The sequence below is a fragment of the Mesocricetus auratus genome, unplaced genomic scaffold (genome assembly GCF_017639785.1).
Source record: "Mesocricetus auratus isolate SY011 unplaced genomic scaffold, BCM_Maur_2.0 Super-Scaffold_100013, whole genome shotgun sequence".
NCBI lineage: Eukaryota > Metazoa > Chordata > Mammalia > Rodentia > Cricetidae > Mesocricetus > Mesocricetus auratus.
In genome coordinates, this window is record NW_024429196.1 from 63,597,177 (window position 1) to 63,618,239 (window position 21,063).

Genomic DNA, 21,063 nt, shown 5'->3' on the forward strand with positions numbered 1-21,063 from the left:
ACAAGATCAAGCCAATCAAAATTCCAGCATAGATCAGAGAGAGGCTCTTGAAAATATCCTAGCTGAAGAGCTATTGGCAGTTGATGGCTGCTAGAGAAGGGACAGTCAGCCTACTTCATGGGTATACTATTAAATTGTATCGAATCATTCAAGGTGTTCTTTGGTAATACATAAGCATAGGTAATTATGTGTGTTTACTTTGTGTAAAAGCAGTGGAGAGCAGAATTGGGGCAAGAGCAAGCAGAGAGGATGAGGATGAAGAGATGGTTCAGCTGTTAAGAATACATATGGCTCTTGAGGAAGACTCGAGTTCAGTTCCCAACACCCATGTTTGGTGATTCACAACCACCTATAACTCTGAGAGGATTAGAGGCCTTTGGCCTCAACACACACACACACACACACACACACACACACACACACACACACACACACACACACATACACACACACACTTTTGAAAAAATAATAAAATAAATCTCCAGAAAAGAAAGACATAATAAAGGAGAGAGTGTAGTCTAGTGGTAAAACATGGTTGACAATAAACAACCATTGCCAATGTGGCCATAAATAGCACAAAACCCAGATTTAGCTTATTGCTTCACTCAGGGTTGGGCCAGCTATTGAAGCAATGATTAATTTACTGTTTTAGTCATTTAATGATTGACAAGAAAAGAGTAATTATTCTAATTTTAAAAAGGTACAGTACCTACTCAGCATGAAACACTTCAAAAATGCTGTTTGAGTACTTCAAAATTTCCAGTAGGAGATAGGAAACACATCCAGTGAGTGAAAATCCTGAACCCAAGAACTATAGACTCCATGGGGGGAGAAGTAGGATTCATGCAAGTTCAGGTGCCACTAGGTCCCATCCAAAGATTCACTTCAAGGATACTCAGTTATTTTTGTGATTCCAGCCCTTGTATAACCTTGAGTGTACTTTTAGGAACCCAAAATTCAAAACAACTCAACTGAGAACCAGCCAAAGTACCTCCCCTCCTCCAGTATCCTGCATCCATGATGTGGAAACATCTTCAGCTCCCTTCAGCATCATGTGGATAGTGAGTAGGTCTCTGTGTGGCAGCCCACTCTCTTACAAATTCTGGAGACTGGTTTCTCACTGTTCCCACATGGAGAAGCTTGGAGATAACTGCAATTTCACCTCTGCACCTGACTGCAGATCTTCTCACCTCCACCCTTTGCTGACAGTATTAAAGCACAAAAGAAACGAACTCTAGGCAGTGACCGAGGATGAGCAACATATGTGAGACATGATTGCAATACCAGAGGACACTTAGAAGGCTCCATTCCACAACTTCTGAATTATTACGTAATAGAATGTAGGTATTTGGTCTTTTATCAAACAGAAAAAACGACTGGTGTCATTGTAAAATACTACTGATTGGATTTCTCAGCCTTTTGGGGTGGTTGTTTGAAGTCCTTGGGATTGAACTGCGAGCCTGTGCTTGCTGGGTAAGCATTCTTCTACCCATCTCTTTTCATTTTTTAATATAAAGAATATTATCAGGGGCTGTGGAGATAGCTCAGTGGTTAAGAATGCTTGCTGTTCTTGCAAAGGGTCAGAACTCAAGTCCCAGAACCCAAATCAGCTACTAAAGAAATGGTTCAAGTGGGAAGTGGAGGCTGGAGAGATGGTTAAGAGTGCTTGCTGCTCTGCAGAGGACCAGTTAGGTTCCCAGAATCCATGTGAGGCAGCTCACAAACACCTGTAACTCCAGTTGCAGGGGATCTGATGCCCTCTTCTGGCCTCTGTAAGTACCTCTATGCATGTGTGTGCACACACATACACATAAATCTTTCTTATATTTATTTATTATTATGTATACTGTGTTCTGCCTCCATGTATCCCTGCAGGCCAGAAGGGAGCACTAGATCTCATTTCAGATGATTGTGAGCCAACATGTGGTTGCTGGGAATTGAACTTAGAACCTCAGTGCTCTTAACTGCTGAGCCATCTCTCCATCCGCACATAAATCTTAAAGTGTGTAATTACTGCCATTCTTAGCATGTCGTAATACTAGAAAATTATGTTTTTATAGGATACTACATGGTACAACAATGAATTTGAGTAAATCAGATCTACATTATACATTTTCTCCAATAATAAATATGAATTGAATTTTTATGATGACTAAAATACTCATCCAATTCCCTCAACAACACTGTTTTTAAAAATATCACCAAAAGGACAGATATCTTCAGAGTTAGGAATTTGTTTGCTGAGAGCTGTAATTACAAATCTTGGGGTTTTTAATCCAGCAATCAGATGACAAGTTGAGCAATTACCATTCCATGGTTTACTATTTTTGTGATTATTTTTCAAAGCAGCTGTTGTGGTTTCAAAGGCACAAAGAGTCTTGTTTTTTTTCTTTCCATGCTACATATTGGCAAACAAATGTCTGCTTCTCAAAACACGGAGTCTAATTCTGAAAGAAGATGTTGAAACACATGTGTTCTTTCGTACATTCCCAGTGTTTCCTTAGCTTGCAGAGATGCAGCATTTTTTTTGTAAACACCACACAGTGTTAAAATAGAGTGGATAACCAAGTGGTTTGTGATTAGATGAGTAGATGAATCTTGTTTGGATAAGTTAATCATATCTTTCAGCAATAGTTGTTTGTATCTGTGACAACAACTTGGAATGAAAAGGCAAAATATTTATTGATTTCATTTTTTTGTCCCCAATAGAAGGATAGCACCAGACAGATTGGTTAGGCAGACAGAAAGGTAGAAGGAAAGAAGACAGGTAGGCAGGTAGGTAGGTAGGTAGGTAGGTAGGTAGGTAGATACAGGGTTTCTTCAGGCAATTCAAATCAAGGGGGGTCATAGGTACTATACAACGGGGAGTTTTATCCAGTGTTATTCATTTCCTAAACCAAGGAAAGAAAAGAACTGAAAGATATAAGATGGATAATGGGTGAGTAGAGGCTTCTAAGCGGTGCTGATTTCCAGACACCTTGCTTTGCTAGTACATTGTTTAAGTAAGAAGAGTCTTAGGAAGACATTACAAGGAACGGATAAGGACTCTCACCAAAATTTCATTCCTATCAAGCCTTCCCAGTGGATCCATCTTAGAGTGTTTGTCCTTTATAATGATTACGGGTATGCCAGTATCTTCTTTTGCTCCTATGTCTTGAACTTTCTCTCATCTATCCTAGGACTTGTTACCCTCGATGCCAAATAAAAGCTAAGACTGTTTTAACCTTGTAATGATTTTTACTTGTCCTGCATGCAACTATGTATGGCTGCACTGTGATCACCCATCGCCCTGTAAAGTGTGTTGAACTGAATGTATGTAGGGAAGGCAAATGCATCTGTCACACCTCCACTTCAGTTACTTTAACAGATTTACAGTTATAAGTATAAGCTTCAGATTGGATTTTCCACTTCGGTGACAGGACCATTTCAGGTTTAACCCATGTGGTTTGGTCTTGATTTAAACACCAGGCTGTGCTACAAACAGGATAGCAGTGTAGAACTTTATTCTTCATATTTGTATGAAGATTTTTGTGATTTCTCTAACACATCTTGAAGTAGAGTTCACTATGAAGTCCTGACCCACCTAATGAGTCAAGATATTTGTGACAGGCAGGTATCTTGTTCCATTATGTCTTATGTTTAAAAAAAGTATTTTGTCACCCACATACTTCCAAATATGACACTGATGTGATTCATTCTAATCCCGTGTACAGAGACAAGTTTAGGAAAAGCTAGTTGTTCATTTAAACCACAGAATTTTTTAAACAGTCTCTTAAATATTAACCAGTCTTTGGACACATTTAAAACTACCAATTTCAATTTTGAGAGATTTAGTAAACATGTTTCTACATTTCAGAAGTCCAATTTATTGACACATACAAAAATCATTTATGTTTATGTTGTTCCGGAAATGTGTTGTAGGAATACACTTTAATGCCGTAATTCCAAGCTAGAGGCATAGGTGCATATGCTGCTCTTCCAGCGTCTCTGAGTTCTACTCCCAGCACCCACACATGGGTCATCCTCCTGCAACTCCAGCTCCTCTAGGATCTGGTACCTCTGGCTTCATAGGCAGCTACACTCATGTGCACATCCCCCTGACACACACACACACACACACACACACACTCATAATTAAAATAATAAAAATAAATACCTTAAAATCATGCCAAGGGACAAAGATTTGACTACAAAATTTTCATGGAATTCGAGTAATTCAAATGGTTAAAAATAGGAACTGCCATATTCAAGGATAGTGGCTGAACTACAGGAAGATTCAAATAAAATGCCAGGGAGTTTTAAATGATTCTGAAAGGCTTTGAGTCAGTTTACAAGTTGGTGAATACTCCATTCTTAGAAAACAGTGCTTTGGTGGGGAAGAGAGATGTCTCTCAGTGCTGCTAACACACCTCTAAGTGATAGAGTGCTGACCGTGTATACTGTCTTATTTTTAACTATTCTTTCGGACTTTCTGCAGTGAACCCAAATTTGGCAATCAGGAATACAAACATTGTTGGTATTTACACAGGTGTTCCACTATGTGGTGAATATCGTGTAATAGTACAGAAGGATGTTTACTTGACACCCACCCCCAACTCCTGAGCTACAGTGGACCTCATACATCAATTCCAACATCCTGCCCTGAGCACTGTCGTGAACCTCAATTATTCTCAGCACAAAGCCCTTTGCAGTTTTTATCATTCATCTTAGTTGGCATGAGGGTTGAACCCCATTTACCAACTCTGTCAAACACTAAACAAAGGAATGGAGAGATGACTCAGCTGTTAGGAGCACTTTCTGCTCTTGCAGAGGACAGAGTTCAGTTCCTAAACCCACCTCAGGAGGCTCACAGACCACCTGTAACTCCCACTCCAGGGGTCCCAATGTTCGTTCTGGATTCTGTGGGCACCTTCACTCACACGTGCACATACACACAGATGCACACATTCACTTCACATATTTAAAAATAAAATAAATACAATTAAACTTGGTCGCTGGATATGTAGTTTTAAGAATTTTTGCATTCAGTTTCCCATTTGATAGTGTCTATGCATCTCTTTGATAAGGATTTTATTTCCAGGGAGTATTATATTCACTAAAAAATGATAGACATTTTTCTTAGATAAAAATGATGTTGTTGTTCATGTTTATAATCCCAATGTTTGAGAGGTGGAAGAAGGGGGATTATGAATACAATATCCTCTGATAGATAGTGAGTTCCAGACAAGCCTAGATTAAAGAACATCCTGCCTCAAAAACAGTTTATAGAAAAACTCAAGATTGATTTATTTTTGTGGATCATGATTTTATAAAACACATCCTACAGTGATCCTTACCTTTACTTCACATTTGAAAAGAAAGTACCTAGAATCCTAATGTCAGAGATGGAGATTGTAATAAGTGAAAATTTACTCAGAATCTCTAGAGAGTCCACCTCCATTGCCAAAGTGGACACCCTTGTTTCTGAAGAACTCTTTTGGAGGTGGGATACAGTGTATTTAGTGGGTGCAAGGCACTGGTTAAATCCCCAGTACCCCTAAAAGGTCATTTAGTACTCAGCATTAGTAGGCATATAACAGAACTAACCAGACAGATCCTATGTAGGATAAAATTGAAGCAGATCTGAGGGCTGAGGGGCAAAGACATGAAGTGCTGAGCAACCAACCAGGTCTGGGATACAGATCCCTGCCCTTCTTGTTGTAGTTGCCCTACTGCTCCAGGTTTCCCTCCTTGTAGAACCCAGAATGTCTGTTCCTTGTGCAGCCTGATGGTCTATAAAGTCCTTTCTTCATACCTGCATTAACTTGCATGTTACTGATGCTGGCAGCACAATTAAAACTGAGCCAAATAGGTCACTTCTCTTGGAGTCTTCAGTTTAAGCCCATGAGCATTAGGTCTCAAACTTAAAAGTTACACACATACTTAAAAGAATGTGAAAAATTCCAGTTGTACTTCAGTGGTGTATAATTGGGTTTCCAGCAGTTTGAAGCCCAAACCCTTCCCCTCATCACCTGGCACTCATCATAGAAGCCAACTCTGTGCACACTGCTGAGGAGAGGGCATGCTTCCAATATTCATGAGCGTCTCCAGCCACCATTGGCAGAGGTGGATTTTAGTAATTAATTCATTAGACCAATTTATTTCTCTAATAGGTTGTAAAGCTTTGTTAACTAGAGATAATAAAACAATTAAAAATTTGAAAAATGTGAAAAAACTTGTAACAAGCATTCTCAGAGCAATGAAAAAAGACAGGAGGCCCTAATTATTATGAGAGTAAGTGTTTAAATATTTACAAATTGCACTTTGATTTAAACCATTTTTATTTTTATAGGTGCATGCTGTCTGTTACTTGTACTGGAATTTGTGCTGCAAGAGTTCCAGGAGCCTTGTTAGGGTCAAAAGACTTTTTCCTTAACCTTGGGCCCATGACCTTGTATGGGAAATATCTATGAAGATTTGGGAATTGTCTGCGGTATTACATACATGTGCTTCTTAATGAGGGCACAGAATCTTTGTAAGGTCCTATGGTCTGGGAATCCCTATAGCATTGCATCCTCTCCATCTCTCTAATCAGTGTCACTGTCCAAGGTCATTAGCTCCCTCTGCAAATTGGGGAGATGCATATGCCTACTGACATGTCCAAGTTCCTGCTGGCCAACCAGCCCCTCATCTTCCCCTCTTAATAACCATGGAGAAGTGACTCTTAAGTTCCCATCAGTGCTACTCTTGCTAGTAAGCCAAACTGAACATCAGAAATGGTCAGCAGCTGCATGAAGGCAAATACCAGGAGCCACTGGGATATCAGAAGTACTTCCTTGGAGGTACAGAAGGCAATTATCAGACTTGAACCCCAAGGGGCTCCACAAGTCAACAGTGGCAGAATCTCTTGGGAGCTTCCTAAAAATGCAAGCAACTGAGCTACCACCCAGATCTATTGATTCAAAATCCATGTTACAGCAAGATGCTCCCAGATTCTTAGAACACCACCGAGTTTAGGAAGTCCCTGAACTCTGCACATGACTATTGATTTTCGTAACCCTCCTCTAGCTCAGCTTTCATTATAGCTTTTCTGTATCTGCTCCAGTGTCTGTTGCTCATGCCTTTCACCTAAAGAAGTAGCTACTTCTATTGTTTATTTGATACTGCATTCCTTGTAGTCTGAGCTCCCAGCCCTTTCTGGGTTATAGACTCCTCTGGCTGTAGGATCTTGATGGCATTATCATAGGAGGACATGAGGAGTTCTGGCTAGAGTCCTTCTGTCACTTTCTGAATGAACCACGTGGTCATAAGAAATCATTGCCTCCTCCCTGTGCCATAGTTTCTTCATCTTTGTAGTGGTGTGTCTAGCATTAAAGACAGATACTTAGGAAAATATTTCATGAATGGCCAAGAACAGAAGGTCTAAAGATGTCTCTTTGCCATTACAGTTACCCACCCTACTAAACAAGAAGAAAGTCCAAGACCCTCAATGGATGCCTGAAGCCTCTTGTACTGACCTATATGTACTGCATTTCCTCTATATGCATGTCTATAATAAAGTTTAATCCATAAATTAGGTATAGTGAGGTATCAACAATGGCTGCTAATAAAATAGAACAATTATAATAATATAGTATGCTGGTGTATACCTGCCTGACATCTCAGAACTCAGGAAGATAAGGCAGGAAGAGCCTGAATTCCTGACCTTACAACAAGATCCTATCTCAAATAAACAAATCCAATCCAACCAACCCAAATAAATAAGAGTCACTTGAACACAGTAGTCAATCTTATAAACAATAGACACCAGGAGTTAACAGACAGGTAATATATGCATACAGTGGATACACTATGTGAAAGGATGATTCTTACTCAAGACAGGATCAAGTGGAATGGAATAAGATGTCAAGACCCTCAGAACAGCACACGATTGAAAACTGATTGATCATTCAGTTCTGGAACTCTCCACTTAATAACTTCAGACAGTATTTGACCTTGAGTAACTGAAAAACAGAAAGTCAAAACAGATAAAGGGACAGCTTTATAGTTATTACATGAAAGGACAGATACTCTCTAGAGAGAGCACTGGAACTGGAGAAAATCAGTCGGCTCTTCCTCTTCTGATAGCTGGTCAGGATACAGTAAGCTCTGCATGGATTTAAATAGGTTTTTTTGCCCTCCATTTCCCAGCCAAAAAAGTGAGGCTTTGACTAAAATGTTCTATGTGATTATTGCTGACTGATCCTATTGTGTATTGCTTCCCAGAGGAAACCACCCTCTCTGGTGCCCAACAGATGTTCTATAAACAGTGAGATGGTGGAGTAGCTGTACTCTATGGAATTTGTCCTAAACTTGGAGGCTATCCCTTGAGACCAATGCCGCTTCATTGTTCCACTTCCCTGAATGTTAATCTCTTTTCATTAGTGAGTCTTGGATGCTGTGATAGCTTTATGCTACCTCTATTCCAAATCTTTGGCCCTCAGTGAGATATCCTCCATTAAGTTTGCCTCACAACACAACATGCTTGGTGTGAATTGAGTCAAGTTGCAAATCCCTCTGTGGTGTAATGAAAAGATTAATTTTGAGCTTCAGTACTTTGTGTTTATTCAGCCTGGTGACAACTGTCACTGCAATGATACAGTCTCCGATGCAGACAACTAAAGATCCCATGCAAGGAGCCTGCTCTAATTGCTTGGTTTTGAATTATCACTCTGTGGAGACACATCCCCTGTGCAATAACTTTTTTTGAAATTTTATGAGTTTATTAATAACCAATAGACACTGCATTTTCCCTCTAGAACATTTTGTAGAGCCCCCTGAAGAATGGAATGATGTTGTGATATAAGTGGTGCCTTTTCCCTTGGATTTTGGAGCCTCCAGACTGCCCCTCCTGTCATATGGCCCTCAAATTTCCGTTGCCTATGAGAGACTCACACTTTGGAACTTTTGATATTAAAACTTATCCATTCTGATCATTCCTTCTGAAACAGCAAATATGACATGTCAATCTATTCCTGAATGTTCACTGAGTGCCAGTGGAACTACTGTTGCTTCGTTGTGATTTTGAAATGGAAAGGAAGAAAGTAATCAACTGCATATTATTGAATGTAGCTTGGTAGGTGCATGGGAGGCTGGAAGAATTCAATGCAGAAATACCTGCATAAATAGTTCACCTTCTTCAAAATTAAGAATTAGAAAAATCCTATTCTACATCCCTAACGAGAGACCAAATGTGGGTCTCTTACGAAATCAGAGAAAGGGGAAGGGGGCATTCCATTGCCCTTCAGTTGTTGGATTTTTGTTGTTGTTGTTGTTGTTATGTTTTTCTCTGTTTGAAAACCCTTTGTTACTTTTCTGGCCTATGCTACATCATCATATAATTTAAACATAAAGTGATAAGGAAAGCCTTTCTATAAGAAATGGAATTCAGATCCCTTTTCTGTGTGCATGCTACTTCTACAAGGCCATGGAGACAGTTGGCTTTTTCCAATTTTCCAAAAAAAGGAACATTCCCTGAAACTCAGTTTCCAAAGGCAAGAATCCCTCCAATACAAACAAGGAAATAGAAGCAAGTTTAGCCAACACTGAAAAGGAATCAAGGCAAAGGGGGAACAAGGATATTTATTAACACTTACACGAGAAACTGGGAAGATGAGAAACCCTCGGAAACGTGGCTAGCATCCAAGAGAGAGAGATTTGCTTTCTCTTCTCCTTTTGTCCTCACCTGACCCACGTGCCCTGTCCATGCCCCTAAGGAGCATGGACAGTATCTTGGGAATGTGAGATTTCCCCTACACAACACACCTTCTCATCCTTGCAGGTAGAAAATATTATATAAAGTGAGCACAGGGATGCATATGTATGATTAGATCTGGAACCTTCTAGATGTCCTATTTCAAGAGAGTTCATGCCAGTTCATAACTGGAACAGGACTGGCTCTTAGAAAGTCAGTAACTATGGTAGTTTGGATGTAATTGGCCCCCGAAAGCTCATCGGGAAGGGCACTATTAGGAGGTGTGACTTTGTTGAAGTAGGTTTGGCCTTGTTGGAGGAAGTCTGTCACTGTGGAGGTGGGTTTGGTGGTCTCATATATGTTCAAGCCCATGCCCAATGAGAAAGATCACTTCCTGTTGTTTGCAAGTCAAAATGTAGAATACTGGGTTACTTCTCCAGGACCATGTCTGCCTGTATGCCACCATGTCCCACTGTGAGGATAATTGACTAAACCTCTAAACCACAAGCCACCCAATTAAATGTTTTCCTTTGTAAGTGCTGCCATGGTCATGGTGTCTCTTCACAGCAATAGAAACCTTGGCAGTAACCTTGGCAATAGCAAAAAGAACCAACACAGAAGTCACTCACTTCATCCCCCCTTCCAATTTTGGATAACTAATAGCCTCAAAAGTAGGATAAACATCATTCCCTTGTGGAAGACCTTTTAACAATATCCTTTCTTTTTGAGTTTTAATGAATGTATGTCGTCTCCTGAACTTTTGCCTCTCAGAATCTCAAGTTCTCTGTAAGGTAAATGCAATCATTTCCTTTAGTCTTCTAGCTAGGTAATTAAACTCTGGGTGTAGGGCTTAGGTTTCACATCACAGAGAGATAAAGCCTGATTGGGTTTATTCCCCAGGGAGAATAGGCATTGCTTTGAGACATTGAGCTTTTGTTCATGAGGAACTTGTGTTGTGTTACATCACAGTTAGGAGACATTTGACAGGGTTGTGTTGGCCCATGAAATCCTAGCATTCGACTCTAAGAGTACTATATACTTTTCCAGAAACTAATCTTAGTCTTTGCCCATATAAATTGCAGTAACAGTGGTCTGGAAGATAGACTTTCTTTTCTTTTGTTGTAAAAATATCTTCCATCTCTTACTAACAAGCTAGATCAAACAGATGTACACATAGGCAAATGGCAAAAGATGATATGAGACAGTATTGTGAAAGAAGACCAAATAGTACTTATACACAGGGAGGGAATGAGAGTTCTGCTTTGTATTAACTGTGGTTATCCCATCTGGGCTTAGCTATGGAAAGGGAAATTGTGACTTTTAACAACCCAGAAAGACAAGTGTATTTTATAATATAAGAATAAAGAGATAATGTAGAGCTCTGTTGTGTTGGAGATGTGCATGTCTATGTGTGCACATGAGTTCGAGTGTAAGTCTATGTGGGCATGTATATGTAATGATATGGTTTGTGGTGGTGGTAATGTTTCTTTGATTGGTAGAAAGATAAGATTTGTGTTGTATTCAAGTTATAATCTATAAATGATACTTATTCCTAAGCCTGTACTACCAATTCATAGTTTTCACCAGTGGTATAAAAATGCAGTCTTTGGTCCAGGGGACTATAACCAAAAGAACAATGCTAGACAGCAGGATTGTGAAGTACACAAAAGTTATCATCACATGCTATGCTTCCCTTTTCTGTAAGCTTCCTAGTTCCCCTGTGTTTTGCCTGTCTCGGGAGAGGTTGTGCATATGGAATTACATATAAAACTGATCTTTGCTTAAAAAATTCAGAGTAGTGGTTCTCAACCTGTGGGTTGTGACTTTCACCAGGGTTACACATTAGATATCCTGCATATCAGATATTTACATTACAATTCATAACAGTAGCAAAATTACAGTTAGGAAGTAGCAACAAAATAATTTCATGGTTGGTGGTCACCACAACGTGAGGAGCTGTATTAAAGGGTGGCAGCATTAGGAAGATTAAAAACTGATCTAGGGAGATAAAACTATGTTTATCATCATTATTGTTTGTTTCAAAAAAAGCCGTGTTACTAATTACCCAAAGCAGCAAAGGACAGAGATGCATTTAATCATTTATGAGATTAAAATAATAATCTCACATCAAGAAGGGAAGGAAAATCCACTTCTGCTGGTCAGGTCTCCTGAACACCACCTCTGTTAATCATTGTGCTCTCCTCATTCCTGAGTTAGCAAGGTGCAGAACTTCCCTTTACCTATTTATTTGAGACATGAGAGCTGCCCAGACTGGCCGCTCATTCCTTAAATAGCCACTCCACACATCGACAGTACTGGATTCACATGAGAAAGAAGTAGAAACTGAAAACTTAAACACATGTGGGAGCAGGAGGGTGTTTCAAGCAAATCTGTGCAGTTCAGTCTCTCTTTGGCCCCCTTCATGTTACATGCAGTGGAAACGGCATCATTGAATAAGTACATTTACAGCTTTGGGGGGACTGTGAGAATTTGCACTCTTTATGCCTCCACCCTGTTCTCCACTTCTTGCTTCTCCCTCCTGCTTCCCCTTCTCCCTTCTGTCCTCTCTTGCTGTGGAGTGCTGTGTCCTTACAGAAAGACCACACTACGGGGAGAGCTCCATGAGCACACATCTTACACTTGCATGAGAACTTAGAAATTAATTTGAAATCAAAGAACTAATGATTTAACAGAGAGTTTGAATTCTGTGACTTTGTCAAGCTTAAAAACACATTACATTGCATTCCCTTTAATTACAGGAGGAACTAAGCCAGGTGTGATGGTACTCAACCATAATCTCAACTTGTGAGGGTCACAGTAGGAGATCCTGAGTTCAAGTCATCCTCCAATACATACTTAATTTGAAGCCAGCCTGGGCTACTTGAGACCAGATCTCAACTCCCACACTACCCCCACTCTTAACCTCATCTCCCACCCCAAAAAATGCCCAAACAAAGAAAAATTAAAACTGAAGTATGAGAATAATTTTTACAAAGTTTCTAAACAAACAATTGGCTCCTATCTGATTCTGGAAAGAAAGAGAGAGAGAGAGAGAGAGAGAGAGAGAGAGAGAGAGAGAGAGAGAGAGAGAGAGAGGGAGGGAGGGAGGGAGGGAGGGAGGGAGGGAGGGAGGGAGGGAGGGAGGGAGGGAGGGGAGTGGAGGGGTGAGGCGAACACTCCTCACGTTTGCCTATAGTCAGAATTTATGGAGGTATTTTCTCATTTGAGGTTTCCTCCTCTCAGAGGACTATAGCTTGTGTCAAGTTGACTTAAAACAAGCCAGCACATTCACCAAGGCCTGTGGAATCCAAGGAGAACTCCCAGTTGTGCAAACCACTATGACATCCTCTGCCTGACCTAGTTTCTCAAGCCTCAAAAGAGGGAAGGAAGCCAGTGAGTGAATAATTGGAGGTAAAGAGTAAGTCCAAGTCAGAAAAATCAAAGAAATGGGTCAGTTCCTTTCCAACCCTTTCTAGAAGGCCTACCCTGAAAATTCACCATCAAATTACATTGGGCATGTAGATAATAAGCCTACCTAGACATATCAAAGGTCAAATTGAGACTCAGTAAAGAACTAAAGCAAGAAAGGAGTTGTGGCTTTTTTTCTTCTTTGGTTCTGGTTTTAACTGTATCTAAGCTGAACATAGTCACAGAGAAATGAAGGGGATAAAATCATAGTTATAAACACCTTCTGATTTTATTCTGTGGGTCCTCTTTGACAATGCCATTTGAGTGAGGCATGAAAGAGACTTCTCAGGAACAAGAGGCGAATAGATTCACTGCATGATACTGTAGTCAAGGGCATCGACATCCAATCAGAGAAGGGCTGTATGTCAAGGCAAACTCCAAGACTAGACTGTGCTGAATTGAGCTAATCACGCAGGCTACCAAAACCCACCTTGAGTGGGTCACATACGTGCTCTCTGTTTAGATTTCCACACCTGCAAAATGGGAAAGACTGCCTTTATTGTCTGATTTGGAAAGGGGAATAAATTAGCCAGAACTGCTTAGAAAAGTGAAAGACACATGGAAAACATTTTGCTATTTTAAATGAACCTTATTAAAATCAACACAGTGAATCTAAGCAGTTAATTTGAAAGCATTAAGTGAGCAGTGAATCTGAAACAATAGCATGCAACGAGTGTTTTAATCATCAGAAGCTAATCTATGTTGTTAGTCTTTTATAAGGAGGCAAATAAATGAGTATTACGTGGCATTTCTCCATTAGTATTTGCATACCAAGCCCATCTCTGGACCTGGGTAGATCTGCTTGTCAGTTTTCACATCAGTTTGGGGTATGTATGGAATGCAAAAGTTCTGGAAGTGAATGGCCCACTTTGGTTTTTAGTACCTGGTGTTGTACTGAGTTACACTAATTGATTTTTTTCTAAGACCCCTCTGTCAGCTGGAACCTCAGGTTCATGTTCTATTTTGCCTCCTTCTCTGATTTGGTCTGTTTTTAAGAACAGGGCAGAAGTCACGTCCTGCTGTTCTAGATGCTTCTACCCAACGTTCATTTGTTGCAGCCATCCCCCTCCCTCTGGTTTACAAACACACACAAACTGGAACTCTTCAGTAAGTGGGATCATTTGTCACTCTATTCGGGTGTAACTACACATTGATTTGATACACTTCTAATTTATTCCTTCCAAGAGAAGAAAAATCCAATGGTTTGCCTGAGATTCCTAGTAAGATTATATATATATATCTTCTCTCAATGAAGGGGGAGACGATGTAAATCATTTTCTTTTTTTTTCTTTCTTCCTTCTTTCTTTCCTTTTTTCTTTGAGACAGAGTTTCTCTCTGCATCCCTGGCTATCCTGGAACTCACTATGTAGACTAGGCTGGCCTTGAACTAAGATATCTGCCTGCCTTTGCCTATGGAGTGCTGGGATTAAAGGCGTGTGTCATCACTAGTTGACTTGTAAGTCGTTTTCATTCTCAATCTACCTCTCTGGCAAGAAGACTTGGGATGAAATCTGGAACATTCAGAAGCAGCAGGGAAATGGCTAATCCTTAATTCCTAACTCTGCTTCACTGCACCTGTATTCTCTCTGTGTAATAATCAAGTCCATTGATAGATACTCTGTCTTGTAATGACTAACATTAACATACATCTCTGGTCTTGACAATGTGTGCTGTGAGCTAATGCATGATTAACTGCAATACATCTAGAACTACAGTGGTAAGCTTGGCTCCATCTTCACCACCCCAATGATCTTGGGCAGGTGCTCTGAGTCTGGGACTTGGCTTCCATGACTGTAAAACCAGCAGAAGTGCTTAAAGAGAGTGACTCTTACAAAATCCTAGTCATTGTTATTTTTTATTTAGAAAGACAATTGCATTACAAATTGAACAGAACAAGTAGATTTAAAATCCTAGAAATGACATAATTGTAGTTTTAAGGAGTTTCACAAATTCATGTGCCCTTCTTGTTTTTATATGTGGACTGTAGAAGTTGTATCCAATGAAGCAGCAAATCCCAAAGCTTATGTCCTGCCTTCTTCTGTCCCTATTGCTCCCCTCTACCTAATTCTCTTCACAACTTCTTTCCGGAATTTTCTTTTTCCTCCCTTCCCCCCTTTTAATTGAAAATAGATTCTTCTTTCATACAATACAAGTCGACTATGGTTTCCCCTTCCTGTACCCCTCCCAGCTCTCCCCACCACTTCCCCGCTACTCTCCTTCCTGAAAAAGAGCAGGTCTCCAAGAGGCAACAAGCAGACACACAAAACAAAATGCTGTAAGACAGAGCAAAAGCCCTCACACCAAGGCATACAATGCAAACTAATGGTAAGAAAAGAGTTTGCCAGTTGGTGTTTTCCTTGTAGATCTCTGGAAATCTCACTAGTGTCAAGGCAGATACCCACAGCTAAACACTGAACTGAACTCCTGGAACCCAGCGACCGAGATGGAGGAGTGATGAGCAAAGGGGTCAAGACCATGATCGTGAAACCCACAAAGACAGCTGACCGGATAAGGGGGAGCTCTTGAATCCCAGACTGATGGCTGAGAGGCCAACAGGGAACTGATCCAGACTCCATGAATGTAGTGTCAGTGAGGAGGCCTCAGAAATCTCTGGGATCTTGGGTAGTAGATCACTGTTTACCATGGCATACAAATGAATTTTCAGAGTCCACTCCACATGGAGAGATGCTCTCTCAGCCTGCACACATGGGGAAGGGCCTAAGTCCAGCCCTGGTTGAAATGACAGACTCCGGAGATTCCCCCATGGAGAGCCTCACCCTCCATGGGGAATGGTGTGGAGATTGGGTCAGAGGCTGGGGGGACTGGTGGAGGGACAAGGGAGGAGGGGTGGGATTGATATGTGAAGCATGCTTTTTTCTAATTAAAAAAAAGCATATATTGAGAAAAAAAGAGTACCGAGAGCAGGCAAAAGAATAAAAACCACTCCTGCTCCCACAGTTAGGAGCCTCACAAAAACACCAAGCTAACACCACAATATATACTCAGAAGACCTTATACAGACCCCTACAGGTCCCATGCTTACAACTTCAGTCTCTATGAGTCCATATGTACCCTGCTTTATTGATTCAATGGGCTTTGTTCTCTTGGTATCCTCCATCCCATCTGACTCCTACTGTCTTTCTGCCCCCTTTTCCTCGAGATTCTGGGAGCTCCAAGGGGAGGCACCTGATGAAGACCTCCAATTTAGATTCTCTCTCTGAAAAATGTCTGGCTGTGGGTCTCTGCATCTTCTCCCAGCTGCTGTTGGAGGAATCCTCTCATATGATGGCTGGACAAGGCACTGGTCTATGAGTGCAGCAGAATATCATTTGGAATCATTTCATTGACTTCTTTTGTTCTTAGACCATTCATATTTAGTTCTACCCTAGATCTCTGGAATATCCAGTCTCTGGTTCCTGGCCATCCAAGTGGCATTAGGCATGGGATCCCTCTCATGGAGTGGGCCCCAAGTTAAATCAGATATTGGTTGGCTGATCCCACAAGTTCTGTGCCACCATTGCCCCAGAAAATTTTGCAGGCAGGACAGATTGTTGATCAAAGGTTTTGTGGCTGGGTTCGTGGCCAGGTTTTTCTTTCAGTAGCCTGCAGAGTACCTTCCCACACCAAAGAGAGTAGAATGTCGGGGTGAAGGTTCCATGCAGGAACCAGCTCAACCTCAACCAAGTTGAACTCAGTGATGGGACCCCCAGAACAACCTTCTGCCCTAGTATCAACCTGGATTGTTTGGGGATCTCCATGGGAGCTCCTCAGACAACAACTTAACCACTACCACATGCAACCCATTCCCACCACTGGAGCCTTGCCTGGCCAGTTCAGACCCCTAGTCTCCATTATTAGGAACCCACACTAGGGTCACCCCATAGATTCCAGGAAATTTCCACTACAGTAGGTTTCTGCACACCCCTCAATTCCAGCTGTCTCTTCCTGCACTCTTTCCTTCCACCCCACCCCCATTTGATCTCTTCTGCTCCAGTCTCTATCCATGAAATCTTTTATTTTCCCTTCCCATGGAGATCCATGCATCCACCCTTAGAGCCCTCCTCTTTACCTAACCTCTCTGGGTCTATGATTGTAGATTGGTTTTCAATTAATGGCTAATATCTACTTATAAGTGAATATTCACCATGTTTGTCTTTCTGGGTCTGGGTTAACCTCACTCAGGATGATTTTTTTCTAGTTCCATCCATTTGCCTGAAAATTTCATGATGCCATTTTTTAAGCAGCTGAGTTACACTCCATTGTGTAAATGTACCACATTTTCTTTATCCATTCATTGACTGAGGGACATCTAGTTTATTTCCAGATTCTGGCTATTATGAATAGAGCTGCAATGAACATGGCTGTGCTAATGACCTTGGGGTAGGATGCAGCATCCTTTGGGTATATGTCCAAGAATGGTCTAGCTGGGTCTTGAGATAGATCAATTCCCAATTTTCTCAGAAACCACCATATTGATTTTCAATATGCTGTACAAGTTTGCACTCCCAGCAGCAATGGAGGAGTGTTTCCTTGCTCCAGATCCTCACTAGCATGAGAAATCATTTGTGTTATTGAACTTAGCCATTCTGACAGGTGTAATATGGAATCTCAAAGTAGTTTTGGTTTGCATTTTCCTGGTAGCTAAGGATGTGGAACATCTCCTTAAGTGTTTCTCCACCATTTGAGATTCCTCTACTGAGAATTTTCTGTTTAGATCTGTGCCCCATTTCTTAATTTGGATTATTTGAGGTTTTGATTTATAGCTTCTTGAGTTCTTTGTGTAATTTGAATATTAGTCTTCCAATAGAGGACTGATATCTTTTTGCCTCTTCATCATCAGATCCTTGCATGTTCATCTGCTAGGGTGCTTCCGCCCCCGTCTTTATTGCACTAGGAATTTTCTCTGAGCTCACCTTTGCTTTCTATAGCTCCTTCAGTCACAGGGATATGAGTCCTACTGTATGGATGGGTAAATATGCAAGCAGAACAAGAGAACTTCAGACACTTTTCATAACTGGAAATCCTCCTCTCCTATTTAGGTTTTCTTCCAGGCTCAAAATTTGTTTGAGTTTTAATTTATAATTTGAATTGGTGAAGAGTTCCTCAGTATACTGTATACTGGCATAGACTGCAAAACACTGTAATGCTGAGGCCAAAAGTAATTTTCCCATGTCTAACTCTGAAAATCCAATTCACTGATTGATTTAGATTCACGAAATCCAATATAGTATGTATTTATTTTAATTTTCCATATCAGTGAACATCTTTTCTTCTATAAGGTCTAGATCAATGATCTTGATGAAGTTACTTACTTGACTAGAAAAATGAAAAATTTGATCAAACTTAGTAACAGTTACCAGTATTTTCTCTATTCCACCTTCTAGGACAAATGACTTTTGAAGTTAAACCTCTGCAGAACCCATTACATTCAGTTTGTCACTTGTTATTTTACCTCTCTGCCACTCAAGGAGAAAGCATTTGCCAATGGCAATGCCCAATGTTAATATGGGATATGTTTTGGTCCTTCTAATCTATTTCCTTAGTGTGTAATTTTCAAACCCCATCATCTTCATATTCATAATAAAAATCACTCAGTGCATTTGAAGCCGGCAATGCTTGCGGAGCTTCTAGGTTTGCACAGTCACTATGTCCATAAATCGATACAAGGAAAGGATCACACTGGGTAAGGATAATTAATCTTGCTATGCATACCAAGCAGGGGTTCTCATGGGACTCCTTCGGAGCACTATTGTGCAGCAGGCATCTTCCTCTTTGACACTCTGAGGATAGAAGGTCCAAGGAGTTCCACCAACTGCTTATTCTAGCAGTTTTTAAAAGGGCTTGCTAATAACATCCTAATAAGCACCAAATAATGACATTTCTGTGGGATAAAGACATCTTCCCACTCACTGCCATTATTCCTAAATGTTTCTGTGCATAAAACTGACTGTCATTATAATATTGGTTACTTCAATAGGTGATCCATCTTGAACCAGTAACACTGGATAACATTCCAGGAGCTTTCTGGAAAGTACTCTTATTTAACATCCTATTTAACCACCAGATTTTAAGGACTGTCTAAATATCTGCTGTGATGTTACTGCATAACTAGGAAAACAAATGTGCCCCATTCTATTTAGTGTAAAGCAAGGGTTCTCAGATATCTGAGTCTGACAAACAAGCTGAGGAAATAACCAAATATGTAGGTCCCTTTCACAGACAGTGCACTGTCGCACCTGCTGAGCAGCCTGCATCCGAGAATGTAGCGAGGTGGTCGGGATAGATGACACAGAGCCCGGTAGGTTGCTTTAAGAAAACTTTATGCTCCCCAAGTCGGCTTAGGAGAACTCCCCAAGAAAAAACGCTTCCCTATTTAAGGACTTCTGCCATCCATACACGCACAATTCTCCAGCCGAGCTCTCACACACCTCTCACAGCTCTCACAGACTTCTCACCCTCCTGGCTGGTGGTTAAATCTCCAGGCACCAGAATCAGGGAGAAACAGCAGGGAGCAGGAAGAAGCATCTAGCTATAGGGGGGATCAAAGTCATGGTGTTTCAGTGAGTGGGCCCTTACTGGAGCCCTACCAAGAGCTTTATGGCACTGAATTGTTTTCAGTAAACATGTTTTCAGTAAACATTGTCTTACAGCTGCCTACCCCCAGGCCGAAGGGGAAGTGGGTCTCTGTTCAAGGTCTGGTGTCCCCACAGTGCACAAAGATTTATAACATTAGAATGCATTGTATTGGATATGATTAACCTAAAAGATATACACACACAATGACCCTTGATGCAAGAGATGCCATTCGTTGTCATTTAAACAGCTCGGCTCTGGGCATCACAAGACCTATGCATGTAAGTGAAAGCCTCTATGAGGGAAAATACACCTCCAGGACATAATGTGAAAGACCACATCAGTGAAAATGACAGTGTCAAAGAAAGTATTTCAGCTGGGCGGTGGTGTCGAATCCCAGCACTCGGGAGGCAGAGGCAGGTGGATCGCTGTAAGTTTGAGGCCGGGCTGGACCGACAGCCTCCAAAACAATACAGAGAAACCCTGTCTTGTAAAGCCAAAAAAAAAAGAAAGAAAGTATTTCAATGCATAAAACAGCAATATAAATCCTCCTCTTTAGATACAGATGCAATTTTAGCAGGATCTACATAATCTAATGCTGATGACTAAACTATTCTTGGAGTAGACAATATTTAATATTTTCATAGAAGCAAACAGGTAAAATTGTCCACTTTTCCTAGGAGGCCACCACCCTAATGGCATAAAGAAAGCCAAGGAGTATTTGAACATAACATGTCATTCTTCCTGTGAGAACATGAAAATTAGCCAGGGCTAATTTTTGAAACCCATTCCCCCCCCCAAAAAAAGAATGAAAAATAAAATTATGTGCATTATTGTCTTCCTTGTGAGGAGGGAGGGGCCTGAAATGCATAGGCTATTTGAGCTGTTCCAGTGTGGGAGCTGGGTCTTCATGACATTTGTTAGTCATTTTGGTTCCATCCACTGTCGGGTATCCTTCTTTCCTATAGAAGGCTTAATTTGGAATGTGATTGTCAGGTTAATCAGAGCTAGAATTATCTCTACAAAGAGGTAGCTGTGGGTTTTTTGATTACCTGCTAACCTCACCAATCGCAGCGGGTCGAGTGGGCTGGCAATAAAGTTGTCATTCCGTGACTTCCATGCACATGATTCCAGTGCGTCAACGGGATTTATTTATAGAAAATCATGAAATTCTCAGCTTTAAAGTAGAACATTGTGCTTCTCTATTCTCTGGCTAATTAGGAACTGTCATAGACATTCACGGGTACCCACTTAAGAAGCACTGGTTCTTGTAGAGTACATTTTTGAAATCATTTTTATATATTTACAGT

At 40.8% G+C, this 21,063-nt stretch overlaps 1 protein-coding gene and 1 long non-coding RNA gene across 8 annotated transcripts in view; both read left to right on the forward strand.

Moving 5' to 3' along the window:
- The window catches only part of LOC110340223, a 56,635-nt gene extending 45,545 nt beyond the window's left edge, over positions 1 to 11,090 (forward strand). The window contains exon 2 of the long non-coding RNA XR_002382006.2: positions 6,332 to 11,090. This is a non-coding gene — a long non-coding RNA (uncharacterized LOC110340223). The remainder of the gene's footprint in view (positions 1 to 6,331) is intronic.
- The window catches only part of Phactr1 (phosphatase and actin regulator 1), a 463,994-nt gene that overhangs the window by 75,505 nt on the left and 367,426 nt on the right, over positions 1 to 21,063 (forward strand). The window lies entirely within an intron of this gene.